We start from the raw sequence: 18,950 nt of genomic DNA, 5'->3' as shown, positions 1-18,950 counted from the left end.
TTTGTATAGCTACCATCGTTGAGTAGTTCTTGAATTTTGTTGTTGTATTCTATTTTGTCCATGATGACAGTGGCATTGCCTTTGTCGGCTGAGAGGATGACAATGTCATCCCTCTTTTTTAATTGAGCTAATTCAAAACGCTCATCTTTGCTGATGTTGCTAGCTGGCATCTTGGCGTTTTTGAGGGTTGCAGAGATTTCGGATCTAGCTACGTCTGCAGCGATGTGACTCAAGCCCTTGAGAGCTACATCTACTCGAGCAATTATATCATTAACTGGTATGTGTCTAGGTGTGACTGCAAAGTTTAGTCCTTTAGCTAAAACGGATTTCAAACCTTCAGAAATAGGCTTGTTACTGCGATTAATTACGACTTTGTTAACATCTAGCTTTTCAATGTGTGGGTCCGGTTTCTTGTTTGAGAGGCGGTTGAATTTGGAAATCAAGTTGTCCTTACATTTAGTCGACATAGCGGCAGCTGAAGAGGCAGTCATTTTTTCTACATGTTCCCAATCCGATGTGGACATTGTTGCACTCAAAGATAAGTGTGATTTGTAGAGTGTCTTGTCTAACTGATCTAGTTCGGTGCGCGTAAGTCTGATTTTCTCTGAGATAAGAGCTAAGCTAGTTCTAGACAGAATTCGTTTCGCATTAGAAGAAGTTACAGCAGCAGATGTTAGTGTAAATGCGTTTGGTATTACCTTAGAGTCGCGGCATCTCTTCAGAAAGGTGAGAGACTCGATTAGCTGAGCCTTCTTATCACGGAGCTTGTTGAAGGATCTCAAAGTTATGTGGAAACCCTCCCCGTAGAGGCGGTTAAATTTCGATTTAAAGCTTTCGTGACTGCAGGGATTCATCTTCTTGGTTTTTTCGGTAAAGTCACGTAGAAGGGAAGTAATAAAATAATAAAAATAAAACATAATAAAATGAAACAATTCTCACGACGTTTCGGCGACAACGCAAGCAGCCGTCCTCAGGTGAAGAATGAGACACTTCAAGCTAGGAACTTACATATAAGCTGGGTTGGGGGTGGTAGAAGAGCGCCTTAACAAAAAGAATGTGCATATCAAGATGAGTTTAGCATATACATGGGAAATGCGCAGGGGGCGGGGGGGCTTCAAAGTCATACCATGCCCACGCACTATGCAGGATCAAGAGCACCAAGGGGGGTGCAGGGATTAGCATTAACAAAGGAAAGGAATGCCAATGATATGTAGCTGCAGTAACTAAACAACACCGTAGAAAACTAAGGTATAAACTACATACAAAGACTAAAATATAAACTGCATAGCACCATCAGTATACTTACTATACTCTACAATAAGCTGAGTTACTAACGGCAAGTAATACATTACAATACTACGTTGTAAAAGTTATATAATATGCTTCCATCTAAACTTTATTCTCTTACATCAACCGAGCATATACCGGACTATATACTGCCATAGATAAACCCAACATTAAATTATATACTGTATTGCAATAAACCACATTTCAACATAACACTATGTATTATTCTACCTACCCTAATGTGTATCAAAATGGTTTATTACGTCCTTCCAATGATTGCTAAGCCAGAATCCATCTTCTCGATTAAAATTGTCTCTGTGTTTGTATATGTGGATCGCCTCATGAACGAATCTCTCATGATAGCCAGGTGGCTTGCAGAGAACCTCTGTCTTGGAGAAGTCAATGTCATGTGAGCCCACTGAGTTGTAACAGTGATCTGCCACGGCTGAGGTGTTTGTCCTACCGTGTTTCAGGTCAGCTTTATGTTCACGGATGCGGTCCGAGACATGTCGTTTGGTTTGTCCAATGTAACTGCTACCACAGAGGCAACTTAGTTTGTAGACACCAGGGTGCTGTATGTCTGGACCCACATCTTTTACAGACGGTACCAGATCACGGATTTTATGTATTGTGTTGAATCGGACCTGGATCTTGTGTTTAATCAGGATTTTGGAGATCTTTTTTGTGACCCCAGCAATGTAAGGTAAGGTGATGGTCTTGAAAGGCTCCTCAACAGGATCCTTCTTGATATGCACATTCTTTTTGTTAAGGCGCTCTTCTACCACCCCCAACCCAGCTTATATGTAAGTTCCTAGCTTGAAGTGTCTCATTCTTCACCTGAGGACGGCTGCTTGCGTTGTGGCCGAAACGTCGTGAGTATTGTTTCATTTTATGTTTTATTTTTATTATTTTATTACTTCCCTTCTACGTGACTTTACCGAATAAACCAAGAAGATGAATCCCTGCAGTCACGAAAGCTTTAAATCGAAATTTAACCGCCTCTACGGGGAGGGTTTCCACATAACTTTGAGATCCTTCAACAAGCTCCGTGATAAGAAGGCTCAGCTAATCGAGTCTCTCACCTTTCTGAAGAGATGCCGCGACTCTAAGGTAATACCAAACACATTTACACTAACATCTGCTGCTGTAACTTCTTCTAATGCGAAACGAATTCTGTCTAGAACTAGCTTAGCTCTTATCTCAGAGAAAATCAGACTTACGCGCACCGAACTAGATCAGTTAGACAAGACACTCTACAAATCACACTTATCTTTGAGTGCAACAATGTCCACATCGGATTGGGAACATGTAGAAAAATGACTGCCTCTTCAGCTGCCGCTATGTCGACTAAATGTAAGGACAACTTGATTTCCAAATTCAACCGCCTCTCAAACAAGAAACCGGACCCACACATTGAAAAGCTAGATGTTAACAAAGTCGTAATTAATCGCAGTAACAAGCCTATTTCTGAAGGTTTGAAATCCGTTTTAGCTAAAGGACTAAGCTTTGCAGTCACACCTAGACACATACCAGTTAATGATATAATTGCTCGAGTAGATGTAGCTCTCAAGGGCTTGAGTCACATCGCTGCAGACGTAGCTAGATCCGAAATCTCTGCAACCCTCAAAAACGCCAAGATGCCAGCTAGCAACATCAGCAAAGATGAGCGTTTTGAATTAGCTCAATTAAAAAAGAGGGATGACATTGTCATCCTCTCAGCCGACAAAGGCAATGCCACTGTCATCATGGACAAAATAGAATACAACAACAAAATTCAAGAACTACTCAACGATGGTAGCTATACAAAAATAAAAAGAGACCCCACCAACAGCCTTGTCACTAAAACCAACAATATCATTTCTGATTCAACCGCTTTATTTGATCAGACCAAACAGTTCTCGTTGAAACCTTCTGCAGCCAGGCCACCAAGATTATACGGCTTACCAAAGATACATAAAGAAGATACACCTCTTCGTCCCATTGTCTCTACTATCAACTCCCCCACCTATAAATTGGCTCGTTTTTTGTCTGAAATCCTACGGCCTTTCACTGGAAAAACCACCTCTGCGGTACTAAACTCTACTGACCTGGTATCGACAATCAAGGGGATTGCCCTGTCCCCAGACGACCTGCTTGTCAGTTTTGATGTGGTTTCCTTATTCACCAAGGTTCCTGTACCTGACACCATCGCAATCATTGAAGACTTGGTTCATCAGGGACTGAATGCTGGGGTACCCCCCCTGGTGAGACACTGCTTAACCAATACATACTTCACCTGGAATGAAACTTTTTACAAGCAAATTGAAGGCACCCCAATGGGCTCCCCCCTATCTCCGGTTGTAGCTAACATCTTCATGGAGAAATTTGAGACGGACGCCATCCAGACTGCCACTCTACGCCCGACCTTATGGAAGAGGTACGTAGACGACACTTTTGTCATCTGGCCACATGGCCGGCCTGCTCTAGACCAATTTCTTGACCACATCAATTCCATACACCCAGCCATCAGATTCACCATGGAAGTCGAAAAAGATGGCAAGCTACCCTTTTTGGATGTCCTAATCAAAAGGAGACCTGATGGTTCAATGAGCCACTCTGTCTACAGGAAATCCACCCATACGGACGCTTATCTAAAACCGGATTCCCACCACCATCCATCCCAGAAGAATTCCCTCATCAAGACTCTATATCATAGAGCCCAATGCATATCCGACCATGAACACATTTCCAGTGAACTCAAACACATACGCCAAGCTCTTAAGGCTAATGGTTACTCCGACTACACAATCCGCAAAGCCATCTCTCCAACCATCAAGAAGGATCCTGTTGAGGAGCCTTTCAAGACCATCACCTTACCTTACATTGCTGGGGTCACAAAAAAGATCTCCAAAATCCTGATTAAACACAAGATCCAGGTCCGATTCAACACAGTACATAAAATCCGTGATCTGGTACCGTCTGTAAAAGATGTGGTTCCAGACATACAGCACCCTGGTGTCTACAAACTAAGTTGCCTCTGTGGTAGCAGTTACATTGGACAAACCAAACGACATGTCTCGGACCGCATCCGTGAACATAAAGCTGACCTGAAACACGGTAGGACAAACACCTCAGCCGTGGCAGATCACTGTTACAACTCAGTGGGCTCACATGACATTGACTTCTCCAAGACAGAGGTTCTCTGCAAGCCACCTGGCTATCATGAGAGATTCGTTCATGAGGCGATCCACATATACAAACACAGAGACAATTTTAATCGAGAAGATGGATTCTGGCTTAGCAATCATTGGAAGGACGTAATAAACCATTTTGATACACATTAGGGTAGGTAGAATAATACATAGTGTTATGTTGAAATGTGGTTTATTGCAATACAGTATATAATTTAATGTTGGGTTTATCTATGGCAGTATATAGTCCGGTATATGCTCGGTTGATGTAAGAGAATAAAGTTTAGATGGAAGCATATTATATAACTTTTACGACGTAGTATTGTAATGTATTACTTGCCGTTAGTAACTCAGCTTATTGTAGAGTATAGTAAGTATACTGATGGTGCTATGCAGTTTATATTTTAGTCTTTGTATGTAGTTTATACCTTAGTTTTCTACGGTGTTGTTTAGTTACTGCAGCTACATATCATTGGCATTCCTTTCCTTTGTTAATGCTAATCCCTGCACCCCCCTTGGTGCTCTTGATCCTGCATAGTGCGTGGGCATGGTATGACTTTGAAGCCCCCCCGCCCCCTGCGCATTTCCCATGTATATGCTAAACTCATCTTGATATGCACATTCTTTTTGTTAAGGCGCTCTTCTACCACCCCCAACCCAGCTTATATGTAAGTTCCTAGCTTGAAGTGTCTCATTCTTCACCTGAGGACGGCTGCTTGCGTTGTCGCCGAAACGTCGTGAGAATTGTTTCATTTTATTATGTTTTATTTTTATTATTTTATTACTTCCCTTCTACGTGACTTTACCGAAAAAACCAAGAAGATGAATCCCTGCAGTCACGAAAGCTTTAAATCGAAAAAGCATGTTAGCTGGTAAAGGGGCTGTTACCCCTTTGTGTTAGCGTGTTGATGTTAATAAACGTGTTGCCTCCAAGAGTCTCCGTTTGAGGCCACTGCACATGCATTGTCTCATCAGCAGTCAGGCTGACTAAAACCGATACTGCTGAAGGCCATGTGGCTGATGTGATGTGTAAAAAATGCTTTTATTTTTATACGTGGAGCGACAGATATGGGAAGAAGGCGTATTGTCTGCTTCGTTATTTTTTTAGTTACATCCTTTAAGCGACACTCAGGATTTTGTGGTTATGTACAAGAAAGTAAGCGGGACGCTGCCTTGGTATTGCCATGGTGGAACGGTGAACACACTGTACTGGCAATCCAGAGATCACCGAATATATTCGATCTCCTGGCGCGGTATTTGAAAAAATTGCCAAGTTTTTTAACCCCCCCCCTCCCCGCATTGACTTTGTCCATCGATCGGCAGGCTGCGTGTGGTCGGGGAAAGTGTGCGTACTCCCACCTCTTCCGAGACGTCCATTCAGCGTAGAAGGGGGTAGACCAACGTCTTCTGCGTGAGCGGGTCTCACTCGAGTTCTATCTAGTGGAGGCCATTCCGCCGGCAGTAGCGCGAGAGATTCACTGCCGGGCCGCACCTTTACCTTCTCTACGCGATAGTAAGGACTGCCGTGCCACCGTGCCGCATCGCAGGAGATGCTGGCACGCAAGGACTCCCCCGGGGAGCTCGAGCGGGCGCGGCAGCTGGCGAGCGAGCACGCCAGGCTCAAGCGCACGGTGCTGGCGGCGCCTGTCGAGGCCCTGGAGCAGGAGACGCGGCGGCTGGTGGCCCGCGTGCGCTCGGGCGACGCGCAGGCCTTCCCCCGCTGCAACCCCGACCTGCAGGCACTCGGCCCGTGGCTCGCCGGGCTCACGGAGCGCCTGCACACCACCCGCCAGCACCTGCACCAGGTGTGGCACGTGCGCAAGCTCAAGCTGGACCAGTGCTTCCAGCTGCGCCTCTTCGAGCAGGATGCCGACAAGGTGAGGCCGTCGGTGCCCCTAGGGGTAGGGGGGTGGGTATGGCTCGGGGCTCAGGGCGGCTGGAGGCTGCTGCCTGCTGACCCAGCTGTGAAAGTTGTTAGGCAGTGGGAAGAACATGGACCAGTGGTAGTGTGTTTACAGATTTTTGCGGACGTTCTAATCCGGCAGGCGGCCTTTGTTAATACTGCGGGTGTATTAACCGTAAAGTACGCATCATCTGCTTCCCAGTGGATGTTAAACATCCCGTGGTGTTGTTCGAAAAGGGGGAGGCCATCGCATGCTAGTGTCATTTAGCGTGTCAATTGACAAAAATACCTAGAAATTACTCAATTAGGATTGCACAGCAATCATCCGCTCCTCCTGGCAGACTAATGCCTACTCGCAGAACGGTGATGAGTCACCTTGTGCCACACAGGGACAGCTGCCTCTGGGTGTGCCCTTCAAAAATTTGTGATGGAAATCACTTTGAGTTGCTAATGCATTTATGAAAGTGCAATATAAGTATTGTAAACCATATCCTGATCTCTTGAGTTCTCTTGAATTTTCTCAACTGGTTAAACAAAATAAACGTGAACATTTAAACGGGAAAAGGCTGCGTGACCGTAACTCACCTCATTTACAGAATGCCTGCATGTCTCTCTCCCTGTGGTCACGAGCATTATTCTCAGTGTCCTCCGGTTTTTCCCTCCACATTTAGAAACATGCGTTTCGAGAATTTGGATTCTATAAATCTCGGCATAATAAGCCATTTCGTTAAATTAATTATCAATTGTGGCCAGGTCGCTTCTAAAAAAAGAGCTATATAGCTTATTGGGCCTAACCTGGTAAAAAAAAATAGTTTAATAGTTTTAGATTTTAGTATGGAGCCCAGGAAATTGATGATTGATGGGTGTAGTCGTGATTTCCCACTCAACACAGTGGTCCGCATGAGGGTTGCCATTTTCCACTCCCGTTGGTCGGTATATCGGTGTGTGTGTTTCAACAGTTGGAGTGCGCTGGAACTCGTAGCCAGCTACTGAAAGGTTTCACTTTCTTTTGGCTCCCTCCCTGCCCAATATGTGACCTCATCTGCCACCGCCACAGATGTTTGACTGGATCGAGCACAACAAGGAGCTGTTCCTCAAGAGCTGCACAGAGATGGGCTCGGGCCACCAGCACGCATCCGAGCTGCACACACAGCACTCCCACTTCGCCATGAACTCCATGGTAACCTCTCTCCCCTCTGACTCACGGCTCCTCCAGAATCGTGACATCCTGGATGCCCGCACGGCAGCTGCGGCGCCGCACGATGCTGCTATACAAAGCCCAAATTATTTCAAAGTTGGATCCTGCTGCAGTATCTGGGGTGGAGCACCCAATCCCCACCTCGTTGATTTGGTTACTTAACGCGTTAGGCCTTTGGGCCCAGTGTTCAGTAATTAGGGGGGGAAAATCAAATAGAAAATAACAGCTGTAGCCCTTCTCTCGCCTGGGGGAGCAGGTTCACACGTACCTGGAAATTAATTTTCATTTAATTCCTATTTGTGTTTTTGTACTTTTTCTTATCTCCCGCAAAGTGGCAGTTTTGCCCTGATTTACATTCGCTTCGTCGTTGTACTTTATTTTTACGTACTTGCTTTTGACGTTTCGGTGACCCAGTTCAGTCACTCTCGCAAACTAGACTCACCGCGATCTCGCAATTTCTCACCCGGTCAAACAAAACAAACGCGCAAGGGCGAACGTGCTTGGACGCGCGTGCGTGTTCGAGGGGACATGTGTTGATGCGCATGCGTGCTCCAGCAGAACGCATACGTGAACATCAACCGCATCGTTTCGGTGGCGGGGCGCCTCGCGGAGGGCGGCCACTACGCGGCCCAGCAGCTGCGGCAGACGGCCGAGCGGCTCCAGCGCGAGTGGAAGGGCTTCACGGCCGCCATCGACGAGCGCAGCCTCCTGCTGTCCATGTCCGTGCGCTTCCACCTGCGCGGCGACCAGGTGCATGCGTGGGCTTGGGCGGGTCGCCGCGGTCGGGGGTCGGTACGGGCTGAGCGATCGTTCTCGTGGTCGTCGTCGGGGTCATCGATACAGCGTGGGTGGGGTTAGACACATGCGTTTAGAATATTTGGTTGCTATACATTAAGCCACCTTGTTGACCTATCATTTGTGGCCGGGTTGCTTCGGAAAGAGAGTTAAATAGGTCAGTGGGCCTTGGGATCGTTTTTGGGGTATGGCGGCAGCATGGTTAGGAGTAAAGCTTAGCTGGTAGGTTCTGTAATATGGAAATTGTTTAGTGATGCAGCGATTGGCATGGAGCATGAGCACAATACAAATGTAACACAATCATCAATAACACCGCCTTAAATTAGGCAACGTACGGTCATGGCCTAAAGCGTCGCCTGTTATTAATGTTTTTCTTGAAGGCGGTTCTGTACTCTGTGCATTGATTGGATAGTGTTGATGTGGCTGCTTTAAAGGGCTGCGACTCACATGGCTGCTTTGCGTGCGTGTGCAGTTCCAGGCGAACGTGGACGGCTGGTGCAAGGCGTGCGGCGAGGGAGCTCTCCCCAGCGACATCCACTCGCTAGAAGCTGCAATCTTGCGCCACCAGGGCCTCTCCGATGAGATCGGCCAGGCCTACGCGGAGGTACGGCCAAGGGCCTGTTAGTCGACGGCCTAGGAAACAGGTGACCGTTCTCAGACTCGATTGGCGGTTCCGAAAGTCAGGACCCGGTAACCGATTCCAGTTGAATGTTACTAATGGGGAGCGCGGTTCGTCAGTTAAAAGGTAACGGTGCAACCCTGCAATTGCTTGTTGCAGCTGGCGGAAGGGCCTCCACTAGAGGGAGCTCCGTAGGGTATTTGGTCTACTCTTCCACGCTTTGAAGAGGTAATCGTACCCACAATTTACCCCACCACACGCGACTTGCCGATAATAGACTAACCGTGGAGTTTTGAGAAACTTGCACCATTGTTTCAACTGCCACGCCTGGGGATGGAATCGACCCGGTGACCTCTGGATTACAAGTCCAGTGTGCTGACCACCCTGGCAGCTCACTTCGTTTCTCAGTTAAAACGGTAAACACATTACATTTATTGCTTGAGAGATTTCTATACGTGCGGCAAACCGGTAGTAACCGGTTTGTTAAAGAGTGTTTACTCATGCGTTTACGGATGATGTCAAAAAAACTATTTAAACATCTCCAGTGCGGACGTCACTCACACCCACGCGCCGCAACGAGGACGACGCAGGCCGTGTGTGCACGGTCACGCACGGACAGCAGCGCACAGATGCCCGAGCCGAGCGGCCACCTGGGCAAACGTTCATGGGTTTGGGCACAACCGCAGAGGTGTTGAGACCTTGGATCCTGTGTATACAGGTGTGGGTGTGGTGAGCGGCGGCGCAGTGGTTAGCACACCGTGCTACGAAACCAGAGACCAAGGTTAGATTTAATTCCTGCTCACGGCAATATCGGTGACAAATATTTGAAGCTCTCCTGGGTCTCGGGCATAGTGGCCACCCACTTTGCGTTTGTAGTTATTTGTCCAGGTGTGTTCTCGTGCGTCGTAATGTAGAGGTTTGCACACTGCGCTATGAGCCGAGCGACCTGAGTTAAATTCCTGCTTATGGCCAACACCAGTGACGTTTATCTGAATCAGTCCTGAGCCTGCCCTAGGTCGACTCATCCTCATAAGCAGTGTCAGCCTTCACATGTGCTTGCTAATAGCACTTGCCAGGAGAGTCTGTTCAGGCTATAGGGGAAATCCTTGTATTTGTGCAGGTGAGCAGGGAGGGTAAATCTCTGCTGGAGAAGCTGCAGCGACCCTTGAGTCCCGGCAGCGCCGAGTCGCTCACGGCCTCTGCAAACTACTCGGGCGCCGTGCAGCTCATCCTCGACTGCGTGCACGAGGCGCTGCACAAGCACCGGCAGCTTGAAGCCCTCTGCACGCTACGCAAGCTGCGCCTGCACCAGCGGCTGCAGCTTCTCGTCTTCAAGCAGGACGTCAGACAGGTGCCGACCATGCGTGATGATGCCCGTGCATGGCCCCGGGGCAAACCAAAGGCGAGGCCGTGAGCTCGCGGTGGCTTGTGAGCTTGGCATTGGAGATGGCACAGAAGGGAAAGGCAAGGTGGAGGTGGGAGTTGATCACGCCTTCACAGCTGCATGGGCCTCTGGGGGAATATACGCAGCGGCTGAATTTCTGAATCATCTCGTCGTACCTATTCACACCTTATTACATCTCATTAGAGCCCTGTTGCTCCTTGATACAATGCGCTAGATTTCCAGAGTCTGCGCAGTTTGGAAGGGTGCCCAGCGGACTCCTGGTGGTAAATGCCACGACTGATAATGTTAGGTGTGGCAAGGTGCATTGTGGTGCAGTATTGTGTGTGTGTGTGCGTGCTGCGTGCGCTATGGAGCAGTAGTGCAGTTGTGAGGGGACTGCGCTACGAACCCGGGAACCCGAGTTCAATTCCCACTCGTGACAAATATTTTGCACTTGGTCCTTGTCCTCATCTGCGTCGACTCAGCATTTAAATGAATAACTGGTATGGTGTGAAAATATAAACACTGGGGAGACAAAGGCGGCCGGGTATGGTTGTTGTCACCCACACCCTTGTGTGCCGTCCCGGCCTTTATAAGTGCTCACGAACAACACTTGCCCTAAGAGTCTGTTAAAGGCTATATGGGGGATCATCTGTCTCTGCGTACGTCGTAGGTGCTGGAGTGGATTGACACGCACGGGGAGACGTTCCTCAGCAAGCACACCGGGGTGGGCAAGTCGCTGCACCGGGCTCGCGCGCTGCAGAAACGCCACGCCGACTTCGAGCAGGTTGCACAGGTCCGTGGACCACGCGCAGGGCGCGTACGAATGATGCTTAGATGGACTCTGTTTATAGCCAGGTCACAGACCAGCGAGACAAAGCTCTCCTTTACAAGGGACACTGGAGTGAGTGTATGGTACAACTCTATTTGTTCACGGCCGTTGAAACAATGGTGCAAGATTATTAAATCCCTTGCCCGATCAACAGGTCCCGTGCGGTGGGGTAAAGTGTGAGTGCTCCCACCTCTTCCAAGATGCCTTGCCAGTGTGGAAGAGTAGGCAAAAGCACCCTCTAGAGGGGCTCTTCATAAGTTCATCTCGTGGAGGCCCTTGCGGCAGCAGTGGCATGAGCAATTCATTTCAGAGCTGCACCTGTACCTGGAGAACGAGCTGCCTATTTGAAAGCTCGGCAACGATGAAGTCCAGAGCGTCTGCAAAGCAAGGCAATTCCTAAATGGCCCAAAGCAGACTCCCTCCATCACTTAACATAGCAGGAGGAGACACAATGCTGATGGTCTGGGTCTTGCCTGCAACCTCATTACCCCGTGACCCTGCGCAGAACACATACGTGAACGCGGAGAAGCTGCTGGAGGCGGCGGAGGCACTGGCACAGAGCGGGGAGTGCGACCCCGAGGAGGTCTACTGCGCGGCGCACGCCCTGGAGGAGCGTGTGCAGGACTTTGTGCGCCGCGTGGGCCAGCGCAAGCTGCTGCTCGACATGTCCGTGTCCTTCCACAACCGCGTCAGCGAGGTGCGGCACAGGGACACCGCCGCGGCGCCATGCGTTGAGAAAAGCGCATAGCGCGACCTTCGCTTGTGCGCGACTCAGCCTCCAACGAGGACTGGTGCAGTGTGTAAAATCATCTACTGGGGAGACAAAGGTGGTCGGGAGGGTTTCTGGCCACCCACCCCCTCGTGTACCGAGCCGGTTTGCATAGGTGCTCGCTAACGGCACTTGCTCCAACAGTCTGTTAAGGCTATACGAGGAATCTTTGTCTTTGTACCCACGCACGCATGAAAGTGCACCTAGTATGGCATAAGCGCCGTGGTAACGTTGCCGCCACTTAGCGGCAAATTGCGGTTGTTGTTGCACGTGGGGAGCGGTAGTGCAGCGGTTAAAGCACTGCACTACGAACCCCGCAGTCCGAGTTGGATTCCCTCTCATGTCCATCGTCAGTGATGGATATCTGAACTGGTCCTGGGCCTCCTCTATGTCGACTCAGCCTTGAATGTGTGCCTGTGGCGTTGTGTGTAAACATCAGCGTTGGGGAGACGAGGAGGCCTAGCTTGGTGCTGGCCACCCACTCTCTCGTGCGCCGTTCCAACCTTCACAGGTGCTCACTATCAGTGCTTGCCCCAACAACCTGTTCAGGCTACACGGGGGGGTTCCTTGTTCTTTGCGTGCAGCTGTGGGGCTGGCTGGAGGAGGTGCAGCACGACGACGCCCTGGAGGAGGCTGGCGAGAGCGGCGACGCGGAGGCCGTGCAGGAATTGCTCTCTGATTGGCGGCGGCGGCAGCACAGCACCCTGGAGGCGATCGCCAGCGTGGCACGCGAAGGGGACGATCTCATACAGCAGCTGCGGTCTGTGCTCAATTACTCACACACACACATCATGATACACACACACATCATGATACACACATGATACACACACACACGATACACGCACACATCATGACACACACACGTCATAATACATACACACACATAAAAATTCACACACAAAACAAAGACGCCCCATATAGCCTTTAACAGACTGTTGGGGCAAGTGCTGTTAGCGAGCACCTATGGAGGCTGGCACGGCACACGAGGGGGCGGGTGGCCAGCACCACGCCCGGTGGCTTTTCTCTCCCTAGTGGCGATGTTTACACATCACACCAGGTACTCATTTGAGGCCGAGTCGACCTCGGGGAGGCCCAGGACCGATTCAGATAATCGTCACTGGTGTTGGCGATGAGCGGGAATAAATCTCGGGTAGCCAGATTCGTAGCATAGCATGCTAACCGCTATACTACTGCTCCCCACACGCCCACTTGTACACACACACGCCGCACGTGTGCACACAAACACGCGGAGCCGCACGCGTTCACTTACGCTGCGTTGGAGCCCCGCAATTCCATTACGTAACCATCTAACACTCGGTACAAGGAACGCATTAAATTCCACTCTGATTAAATCAATGTTGCCTGTAGTTTATAGAGGACCTTTGTATGGCCTGTCTGGTGCAGTCAGTGGAGCGGTATTTCTTCGCGTTAACACTGCCGCACCGCCGGAGGATGCCCTGCGGGAATCCGGGCCGTGTCATCTCTAATCGGAACGACGCGTAACGCCGCTCGCACTGGGGCAGGGTTTGAGCTGCGTGTTTATGGCTCCGCTCGATCTCGTCCCGTAGCCAGGGGCACCGCGGGCACGCTCCGTAGCATGGAATGCACTTCCTGTGTCACGGTGCCATTCGGTAATTTTGTTTTATTTGTATGTATGTTGAAATTCTTTTGCACCGTGGCCAACGGTGCTCATTGGAGGTGAAGGACAACAAACTAGACACAAAAAGCAGTTAGAAACAAATGAGTTTTCAATTTAGATTGAAAAGTACATCGGTGTAGTGGCTTCCTAATATCGGAAGGAAGAGCATTCCAGACCATCTCTGTTGAAACAGAGGAAGCCTTAGATTGTGAAACCGGCTTGACTCATCACAGACAATAAACCAGGATAAATAGATTGTTGGTAAGGCTAGCAGCCCCATAGGTGAGGTTAGACTAGGTCAGAGGCCTAATAAATTAGGTTAAAGGCCTTATAAGTTGGTCAACATGCCTCGTGAAGCAAAATAATGGCTATATCATATTTGCTCTTTATCATTGGAATCTGCAGGATCTTGGTTTTCACACGCAGACTGTGCTCATTGAACTCATCCCAAAGGACACGGTCTTTGTCACAGGACAGCATCCCCCGGCCGCCGGCTGCTTTGCTGGCCATACCGATGCACGTGTCGTGGTTCCTATTAAAACAAAAAAGATTTCCTGTATAGCCCGACCGCCTTTGTCTCCCCAGTGGCGATATTTAGACAACGCACCATGGTACAAGTGTAAAGACAGTGCGGAGCGATAGCGGGACAGTATGGTTCCCCGGGACCATGGTTATTAATGGACGTGCTAGTGATGATTGACGGGACGAGCGATGATAGGGTCACATGAGGGGGAGCACAGGATCCAATGGTGGGAAAGTGTAATTAGGGCAGTGATTGACAGAGCAGGTGCGGCGAGGAGAATTCGGGAATAAGGGCGTGGCCGGACCGGGCGAGACTAAGAACCAGCGCGAGCCGGAACTGTGTGCTGTCGTCGCCTTGGATCGGGTCGTCTCCATCGTCTGCGAGTTGTCTTGAGACTAGAAGCTTTGTTGTCTCTGAGTAGAGTTGTCTCACTACAGTGTACGGAGTCACTCATGGTTACTTATTGAGTTGTCAGTGGACTTTGTTCATAATAAATATACGGAGCACAGGACGGTGTCTCTGAGAGCTACATTACACAAGTATCCCTCGATTTACGGAAGGGATGCATTCTTCACAAAACACACAATTAAATTTCCTAAATCGGAATGGATTTTTCCATTAATTTAATACTAAATACAATGGATGTTTTTCTGACAGTTATTCATACTCTACTGCTAACCTAATAATATGCACACAATACGGAAAAAATTACATAAATATTGAACACTCAATTATAAGAAACTCAACATGTTGCCACCGTGGCCCTCACCAGGACAAGCGGATTGAGAAAAGAACAAATGAACGGATTATCGCCAAGAGATCTGCTGCATTTTGGAATGATTGGAGAGGTGATGTGTCGTGGACGGATGACGCAGCTTCCCGGGTAGCTCTTATTTGATCTTGTGGCGTGTGCCGAGAGACATTTCATTAACGCGCAAATTTTATTTTATTAGCCGACAAGTATCCGGTTCAGATAACCGCCGTCTTTCCCATGAACGGGAAGTGAACACGGGTCGCCGAGTTTATAGGGCAGCGTGCTAACCACTACACCGCCACTCCCCACTGAGGATCCCATGTGCACCGATTGACCTGCGTGCGTCTTTGTGCGCTCGTGCGTGTAGGACGGGTGGAGGAGCGCCCCACGCCAGCTCGCTCGCGCACCTGCAGGCCGTGCGGCGGCAGCTGGAGGAGGCCACGGCCTCCATGGAGGACTTCTTTGACGAGCGCGGTGTCCGGCTCCAGCTGCTGTTGCGCTTCCGCTCGTTTGAGCGTGAGGCCACTGAGGTTTGTGTGTGAGTGTGTATGTGTGTGTGTATATGTTGGGGAGCAGTTAGTGTGTTGCGCTATGAAACTGGCGATCCGAGTTCGATTCCCGCTCACGGCCACCAACACCAGTGACGATTTTTTTTACTTCCTGGGCCTCCCCTAGGTCGACTCAGCCTTAAATGAGCACCTGGTGCGATATGTAAACATTGCCACTGGAGAGACAAATGCAGCCGGGCATAATGCTGGCCACCCACCTTCGTCGTGTGCCGTGCCGGCTTTCATAGATGCGCGCTAACAGCATTTGCCCCAACACTCCATTGGAGGAAGTGCCGTTAAGTGCTGTTCAGGCTATAACGGGGGATCTTCGTCTTCGCTTAATTTTGATACTTGGTCTTTATGTTGTTGCTTGGAGTCTTGCCTGGTGAAAGGAAATTAACCTGAAACTCGCGCACCGTGCGGTTCCCACGCCCTGGCGGCCACGCAGGTCATGTCCTCGCTGTCCGTGTGGCACGAGGAGATCGAGCGCCGCGCCACCGAGTTTTCCACCGAGGACCCCACGGAGGCCGAGCGCCGGCTGCGCTTCCACTCGGACAAGTCACTGGGCCTCAACAACCTGGCGCTGGACCTGCTGGCGCAGGGGCAAGGGCTCATGCAGTGCATGCTGGAGGAGCAGGCCGCAGGTCAGCCGCGTCGGCGCTTCATTGTCTCTGCTACGGTCTCTGCTGCAGCGTTCGTCCTTCGATCGTTTGAAACCGAGTAAAGTTTTTTCCAGTTGGAGGTGTTATTCGGGAAAAATGGTCATGCTGGGTGGAACATGCTTGCCAGGGTGGTGACAACCACACAGACATTAGAGCGATCTCCACAGCAAGTCCAGCAACCAAAAGGCAGCGATGACCTCGGAGCAAATGGGGGGAGACTGTTAGGGCAGATCTTGGAGGTCGCAGCAGCGGCAGAATCTGTGTGTGCCTGTAACTGAGTGTGTGTGTGTGTGTATGTCGACTCAGCCTTAAACGAGTACCTGGTGCGGTGTGTGAACATCACCACTGATGTATGCGCATACGTGCGCGTGTATGGTTGTCACCAGGCCTGGAGGTGGTCTGCGAAGGGGACGTGGATATGTGTGTGCGAGTTCAAGAGCTGCTCCAGTGCGTGCAGGAGCGCAGGCTGCAGCTGGAGGGGAGTGCAGACCTGCACCGCCAGCGCCTCGAGCAGTGCCTGCAGCTGTGCCAGCTCCAGGATGAGGTCAAGCAGGTGCTGGCTCTCACCCGACCTCGCACACGCATGCACGCCGCCCCGCACAGCAACAACAACGATAGCCGCCTTTCAGCACGCAGTTGCGGTGACGTCACCACAGTGCTTGTGCCAGGCTAGGTGCATGTTGAGGCCATCACGTGAAGTGTGGATGGTTCGCTGGCAGTGGGTCACAGGACAGACCCAGGTGCTATGGGTTGCCGGGATCAGAGAGCAAATGCAGGTTAGTGACATCAAGTCAGTGGGCTTGGACAGGACATTGTGTCCAAGAGGATGTTTACCGAGGAGCTTGAGCAAAGAGATAATTTCATGCGCAGGCATTGGATGGGTTGTCGCATCATGGGACCATGAGAGGTGAGGGCGGCCTGGGAAGACCTTCATCCAGCAGTGGATTGATCATGGCTGCTGCTGATGACGGTAATGACTGAGTTGACTGGCTGGGAAAGAGAGGCTACCATTTTCCTGTCTCGAGCTGGACCGGTAATGCCTGCATCTCTGTGGGATGAAGGAGGCCCAGCGGATGGGTTCCGGCTGCAGTTGCCACGAAGGGTGGACAGTCTTCCCACCAACGCGGACGCACACATCTGCCCGTGCCTGCGCCCCCTCGACCCAGCGTCCAACCTCCCTCCTCGGTGCTCGTCGGCCCCATGCTGGTCGCGCCGTGCCCTGTCCGCTACCCCCTCTCACACTACGTCTCCCCCCAGGTGTTGAGCTGGATCCGTAATGGGGAGTCGATGCTCAACGCTTCGCTGCTCTCGGCCTGCTCGCTGGAGGAGGCCGAATCGCTGCAGAGGGAGCACGAGCACTTCCAGGTCGCTATCGAGGTACGCTCGCACGAACACATATAGTCAAGAGTCAAGTCAAATTCCACATTCCTATGGCGTGGGTGGGCTATTCATAGGACAACCACTGTTGACTTCGCCGCAAAATGGTGCTCATGTTTGTGACCCCGGAGGGTTGATGGGCTGAGTCAACCCCTCAACCAGGAGTTGAACTTGTAACCTGATCACGAGCCACTCGCTCTACCGCTGAGCCACCTGGTCCCATACAGTACACACGCACACGTATACACGCACGTGCTCACAAATTCACATACGTGTGCACAAAACACAGACCCCCAATTATTTTATAGCTTTATTGACTGTTGGCCACGAGATGTTCACGAATACCTATGAAGGTTGGCCCGCCACATTAACGGTGGTGTGGACAGGACCACGCCAACCCAGCTTTGTTTTCCCAATGGTGATGTTTACACATCACGCCAGGTACTCATATATATACAAATACATGCACAACATAGAAAAAACATCCCCTGTATAGCCTGAACACACTGTTGGGGCAAGTTCTGCTAGCGAGCACCTCGATACACACAGATCACACACATGCACACACAGGTGGTGTAAGGGCTCTTCACCCATGCACAGTTTGCGCGTCCCTTCCCTTCAACTACAAGGTGCGGTTACCTTTGACCTCTCCGCTGACCCTGTGGGCCAGGTTACTGTTGCTCTTGCCACTGCTGCTGCTGCAGTGTTACTGTGCTTGCTGCGCCACTCTCTACTCTGTGCCGTCTGTGCTCCTGCTTTGGCTGCTTCTGGTGCAGGGGGTGTTACTGGGAGCGGTGGTGTCGCGGTGAGCGCGTTGCGCTATGAACCCGACAACCCCACTTCGATTCCCGCTCACGGCCAACACCGGTGACGATGATCTGAATCGGTCCTGGGCCTCCCCTAGGTCCACTGAGCCTCAAATGAGTACCTGGTGCAGTGTGTAAGCATCGCTACTGGGAATACAAAGGTGGTCAGGTGTGGTGCTGGCCATCCACCGCCTCGTGTATCGTTCCAGCATTCATAGCCACTCGCTTACAGCACTTGCCCCAACAGTCTGTTAAAGGCTATATGGGAGATCTTTGTCCTTGTTGCTGGGGGTGTCTGGGAGCCTGGCCTCTCAAGCCTGGGTAGTGCCCCTGCTCAGCTCTAATTCAGTCTCTCAGCATTTATCCAGACAAGCCCAAGGGGAATGGCTAGGCTTCTGAGAGTTGCATTTTTCACTTTACACGTTCTAGAAATTATTGCTTTGTTTTTAGTTTAAAATGACCTGAATGCACTCGTGATGATGACAGTCTCACCGACACCGCTCTGTGCAGCCCCCCCGTACTTTCAGGTGGCTGACAGGGCCCTGGGCCGGGCAGGAGAACAGTCCCCCAGACCGTCGCGCAGGCTCTTGTCCTGACCTGCCGTGACCATGCCGGCCGTGTGGTCGTGCTCCAGAGGCATGAGCCATTGTCACTTTGAGGAGTTGCGGCCGAGGCTGCCCC

At 50.6% G+C, this 18,950-nt stretch overlaps 1 pseudogene across 1 annotated transcript in view; it reads left to right on the top strand.

Annotated features, from left to right (window-relative positions):
- LOC144721120 (kalirin-like) overlaps positions 1 to 18,950 on the top strand; it is a 92,949-nt pseudogene that overhangs the window by 22,981 nt on the left and 51,018 nt on the right. Inside the window, exons 6-17 of the transcript XR_013585841.1 lie at positions 6,005 to 6,334; positions 7,418 to 7,540; positions 8,114 to 8,308; positions 8,826 to 8,957; positions 10,093 to 10,323; positions 11,030 to 11,152; positions 11,694 to 11,885; positions 12,542 to 12,717; positions 15,244 to 15,406; positions 15,873 to 16,068; positions 16,473 to 16,639; positions 17,344 to 17,463. The product of XR_013585841.1 is annotated as a kalirin-like (transcript). The remainder of the gene's footprint in view (positions 1 to 6,004; positions 6,335 to 7,417; positions 7,541 to 8,113; positions 8,309 to 8,825; positions 8,958 to 10,092; positions 10,324 to 11,029; positions 11,153 to 11,693; positions 11,886 to 12,541; positions 12,718 to 15,243; positions 15,407 to 15,872; positions 16,069 to 16,472; positions 16,640 to 17,343; positions 17,464 to 18,950) is intronic.

This window comes from Lampetra planeri, chromosome 10, assembly GCF_965212315.1.
Source record: "Lampetra planeri chromosome 10, kcLamPlan1.2.h2, whole genome shotgun sequence".
Classification (NCBI taxonomy): domain Eukaryota; kingdom Metazoa; phylum Chordata; class Hyperoartia; order Petromyzontiformes; family Petromyzontidae; genus Lampetra; species Lampetra planeri.
This window is presented reverse-complemented; position numbering and strand designations above follow the sequence as displayed.